Below are 5,790 nucleotides of genomic sequence, written 5' to 3'. Positions count from 1 at the left end.
CAGATCGCAAAGCTATTCGATCCCGCTTGCTGGCTTGCCCCGTTCATCGTACGGGCCAAAATTTTTATGCAGGAGATCTGGCTGGAAGAGTTAGGCTGGCATGACAACCTTCCCGACGAAATGATCCATAGATGGCAAGTGTTCCTGCTAAGTTTTTCCGATCTCGATCAAATCCGTATTCCGAGATGGATCAGCTACCAGCCCCATGTTTTTTGTGACGCTTCCCAAAAGGCCTATGGGGCGGTGTATGTCAGGGTTGAAGTCGGTCAGCAGATATTGACTAATTTGCTTATGGCAAAGACCCGGGTTGCCCCGGTGAAATCGGTATCCCTCCCCCGACTTGAGCTATGTGGTGATGGCATCCACCATCCTTCCAAATATGCTGTCAGACATCTCTGAGATTTTCTGCTGGACAGACTCCACCATTGTCCTGGCATGGTTAAAAAAATCGGCCTGCTCCTGGACCGCATTCGTAGCCAACCGCGTAACCAAAATCGCCTAAGCAACAAAGATTGAGAATTGGTCCCAAGTGCGGTCAGAACACAACTGAGCCGACCTAGCTAGTCGCGGCGTGTCCCTGCAAGAGTTGGGCGATAGCACCCTCTGGTGGCATGGCCCCCAATGGCCAGAAACTTCGGATCCACACCCAGTCACGGATTTAAAGCAGCGCGCGGTGAAGGTTCATTTCGTACAGCTCCCTGGTAATGATTTCCTTGAACGTTTCTCCAGACTGGACAAGGCTTTACGAGTCCTAGCTTACGTCCAAAAGTTCCTAAATCGCTGTCCTAAGGCTCCGGTAAGTCCGGATAGGCAGCTCAGTAATCGGGAAATCCGGGGAGCTGAGAGGACCTACATAATACTTGCCCAGCGCGAAGAGTACACGCTCGAGCTTCGACTGTTGCGAAGTGAAAGTTCCATACCCTCGTCAAGCGAAATTGCTAATTTATTTCCATTTATAGACCAACAAGGCCTCTTAAGAGCATGTGGTCGCTTAACTGCCTCCAAGGTCCTGTAGTATGATGAGCGCCATCCTGTAATACTCCCGTACAGCTGTCGGCTATCTCGCCTTCTTGTCCAATTCACGCACCAGATTACGCTCCATGGCGGCAACCAACTGGCACTTGATACGATCCAAATATTGGATTCCTAAAGTCAAAAATCTGGTAAAGGGCGTGATAAATTCATGCAAGGTGTGCACCATTTATAAAAAACGACTGCAAACCAAATTGATTGGCGTTTTTCCGACTGATCGAGCCTCCTTTTCCAGGCCATTTACTTACACCGGCGTCGATTACGCCGGCCCTTTTGAAGTGAAAAACTGCACAGGGAGAGCTTGTCTCATCACTAAGGGATATTTTTGTGTGTTTGTGTGCTTTTCTACGAAGGCCATCCATTTGGAAGCCACCTCCGATCTTACAACTGAAAAGTTTCTAGCAGCGTTTGCTCGTTTTGTTGCTAGAAGAGGTTGTCCTCAGCGGGTCCATTCCGACAACGGCAAAACCTTTGTTGGTGCCTCAAGTCTTCTTTCCCGTGACTTTACGCAAGCACTAAAGGAGTCGGTGACTGTAGCGTATAGCCACCAGGGACTCGTGTGGCGTTTCATACCCCCATGAGCTCCTCATATGGGAGGCCTGTGGAAGGCAGGAGTCAGGAGTTTTAAAACTCTGTTTTACAAATCCACGTCCGCTCGCAAGTACACTTTCGAAGAGCTTTCCACGCTTCTTGCTAAGATTGAAGCCTGCCTTAATACCAGACCACTTTCTTCAATGTCTGAAGACCCGACAGACTTGATGGCACTGACGCCAGGCCATTTTCTGATCGGGGGTCCGTTGCTTTCCACGGCGGAGTCTGAAATCAAAGGCAACGCCAAGTCGATTATAAATCGATGGCAACATCTCAAGGCCCAGCATCAACAATTTAGTTCGCGATGGAAAGAAGAGTATCTAAAGAAACTCCACAAGAAGTGGACGATATGGTCGTTATCAGGGACGATAACTTGCCACCAAACGACTGGCGGCTCGGCAGAATATTAGCTGCTATCCCAGGAGCTGATGCTAGAGTCCGCGTCGTGGACATCCTTACGTCTCGCGGAACAATTCAACGTCTGATCCACAAACTGGTTCTCCTTCCTATGGAAAAAAAACTCCGCAATAACGCCTTCCTTCCTGATGCTTTAAAATCCGTTTATAATGCAGACTAAGTTCGCTTATCATTTTCCTTTTCTTTCTGTATTATTAGAGCATCAAAACCATGGCTCCCTGGGGGCCTTAACAGTCGTGAGAACATTTCTTCCAAATCGCTTTCATCTCGCTCTCTCGCACTGTTAAGGGTCTCCACTCCGCTCTCCGAGCGGCACTTGCTTTTTCCCCACATAGAATTAAGCCATTCTAATTTAACACTGTACGAAGACGGTTGACTACCATAAATAAAAAGTGATAAAATTACGATATATGTGCCGTGTGAAAATTTAATCCGCCCCACTCCAATAAATAGAGTTAAGTTTCTATTAACAGTACCACAATAATCCGTTATTAATCATTTTTCCTGACTCAATACACATAATTCTTGTTTGATCATATAAATTGGACATTTGCCACTGAATACAAAGTAAAGTCTGGCCATTATGGCATCGAAATTTGAAACAGTACCATTATGGGGTAAGGCATCGTTTGCGTCTTAATATACATCAGGCAAAATAAAATCTCTCACTACTTCTGGCATATTGCCCCATCGCTATTCTAGCTGATTACCTCCAGCTTACATATTTATCTTCCTCAAATTTATACCGCCTGCTGGTTTGTTCTTGAGGCGGACTCATGTGGATTCTTTTATTTGCTCCACCTTGGCTAGTTGAAGGTATTGACATTTTTAACGTTTTTTCGAAATCAGTTATTAATTTTTCCACTTTGCCGTTTATTTATATTTTTTTCACAAGTTTCTAATAAATTAACAATAATAATAATAAACAAGAGGAAAAGCTATAGTCGAGTGCCGCGACTATAAGATACCCGTTGCTGTTTTACACACTTTTAAAATATTCATTTTGCTAGTGGAAATTCACAAGGCCCCACCTTTTGTAAGAGAAAGCATGTTGAGTAACATGTGACGCTTTATATCCTAAATTTCTTCATAAATAGCGAAATAATGTTCCGATTTGCAAAAGCTTTAATAAATCTATCGATATTGACAAAAATATGTTATACAACTTATATGTGGGCGTCAGAGGGGGCAGTGTCAGTGGATTCTTATAAATACGGATTCTTTAACACAACTTTCTAGCTCTATCAGTTCCCGACTATGAGCAGCGGCGGGTTTAACAGCAGTTTCTTGTTTGTTTTGATTATCTTAGTTTCGCATGCGCATTACTGTTACTTTGTTGCGCATGCGCTTTTGGTGGCTTTGCAGAACTGCTGTATCTCGAAGCTTGTGTAGTTAAGCTGTACTTCTTGCATTCGGCTTGGTTTTTTTGCGGAGTTAATTTGGTTTTGATTTGAACGCGTTATAAAAACTTGGAAATTGAACTGTCCCGATTTATTTTTTGTAAATCAATTAAAAACTCTTAGTTGTTCAACATTTTGGGGACACCAAAGATTACACCAAGATTACACCGCGATTTGATTATTGTGATCAGATTTAAAGTGCCACGGAAACTTGTTGTTTTTGTCGTAATAACCGTACACTGCTGCTGCAAGCAAGGAGAGAATGCTGCCAACACGAGCAGAGGTGACCTGTCAAGAAATGGAGGTCCAGCATCAGAAGTTTAAGTCTGCGATGCGGGTCGAGGACTCAACCATTATGGCCCTCAACTCAATGTAGAAGCGTCTCCGTGACTGTGAGAGCGTTGGAAATTACTAACGCGAATTATAATGTTGCCCTTGATCTTTTGCACAATCGTTTTAGTAATCGGCAATTAATATTCCAGGCTCACATCAACGAGATTCTGCAGCTAAGGGTTGTCGAGCCGGGATCCGTTGCAACTCTTCGAAAGTTATCCGACCGATTTAATGGTCATATGCGGGCCCTCATGAGTTCCGGGACGGCGGACTCAAGGGTGCCTCCTCATCCAGAAGTAGAAAGACTTTCTCGCAGGAAATAGTGCTGACATCCTGCCAACTTGGGAATATATGGCTAGGTTTTTGGAACAAAGGTTCCATACACTTGAGGCTGTGAATTTGGCCTTAGCTCCACATCTGCCAGCGGATTAAGAGATCCGATGTGATCTGTGCGGTATCCTGGCACATGCTGTGCCTTCTTGCCCAAGGCTACTCGCCTTGTCAGTTGAGGAACGATACGATGATCCCTGCGATCAATTACTCACCCCTACTTCCGTTCCCGCTTCCTGCGTGTATCCGGCCAATGGGGCTGGCGTTGCGACCTCTCAGGCTCCGCCAGCTAACGGGTTCGTGACCAAGGATCGACACGCTGAAGCCAACCACCAACATTCTTGTTCGTGCCCGTTCAGGAGGCTTCCTTCCCTGCCGAGCGCTACTTAATACCGATTCACAAGTTTATCTCATCACATCGCGGCTGGCCAGCCAACTTCAGCTTTAAAGGTCCAAATGCTCTGTAGCGGTTACTGGCCTTGGAGACACTGAACTGAAGTGCCTGAAGTCTCGCCTATCCACGTATTCGGTATGCATTGAGGCAGTTGTGGCGTCTGACATCGCAGAGCGTCAACCTGGTTTAAACATTGATGTCTGCAACTGGAAAGTAACTGGCAATGTGGGTCTGGCAGATCCCAACTTCCACAGAACGCAGCGTGTGGATTTACTGCTCTCATTTGGGCAAATCCAACTATGAGACTGTCTGCCTCTTGTGCAGAATACGCGCTTTGGATGGGTAGTTTCTGGAGATGGTTGCACCCCAGGGAAACCTCGTGTGGCCGCTTCATCAGCAGTCTCCAGCCCCATGAGCTCCACCTGCCACTCTCTCGTGGCTGAGGAGTTTGAGCTGTAGAACCTAAACGATCGTCTGGCCACCTAACGAGGAGGACGATTGCCCAAGCAGCCAAAGCAAAGACGGATGAGCAGCGGAGGGTTTATCAGCAGTTTCTTAGAATTTTGGAATTCAATTCAATTTGGAAATTGAACTGCCTCGATTTATTTATTCTTAGGCAATATTTTAAAATTGCATAAAACCGTAACGGGTATCGTATAGTCGCGGTACTGGACTATATCGCTTCTTCTAATTTGTATTTTAGTACGATTGACTTTCAATAAGAAGGGTGGCCGTCGCGCTTCGCAATCCCCTTTGTAAGCTTGACATAGTCTTCTTCTTCTTATGTACCATGCGCTGGCAAAATAAAATAATTTTCGTTAAGGTTACTATTCCACATTTATTGCTGTGCTTTGGGATATACACGCCCACTCTTACGCCTGCTAAGTTCGAAAGGCGGTTTTCGGTTTTGTAGAAAAGCTTATACCTCGGTAACTATAAGTGACCGAAAGTTCACGCCCACCCTACGCCCACAAAACCCGGAAAACCAAAAATGAAAAAATCTCTGGCGTCCATAATATTACTTTGTATAACATAATATTTTCAATATCTATCGATTTACCGAAGATTATGCAAATAATAGGCTATAATCAATCACATGGACAGTGGCGTCACCATTGTTAGTAAACATGCATTTCTGACAAAAGTTTTCTCTTTTTCCATTTCCATTAGCAAAATAGATATTTTAAAATTGTGTAAAACAGTAACGGGTATCTTATAGTCGCGTCAATCGACTATAGCCTTTCTTCTTGTTTTAAATAATTTGTAGATAAAGTAAAATATGCGCATATATCG

This window comes from Drosophila eugracilis, unplaced genomic scaffold, assembly GCF_018153835.1.
Source record: "Drosophila eugracilis isolate 14026-0451.02 unplaced genomic scaffold, ASM1815383v1 contig_1022, whole genome shotgun sequence".
Lineage (NCBI taxonomy): Eukaryota > Metazoa > Arthropoda > Insecta > Diptera > Drosophilidae > Drosophila > Drosophila eugracilis.
The sequence above is the reverse complement of the archived record's forward strand: the minus strand, read 5'-3'. Positions refer to the sequence as shown.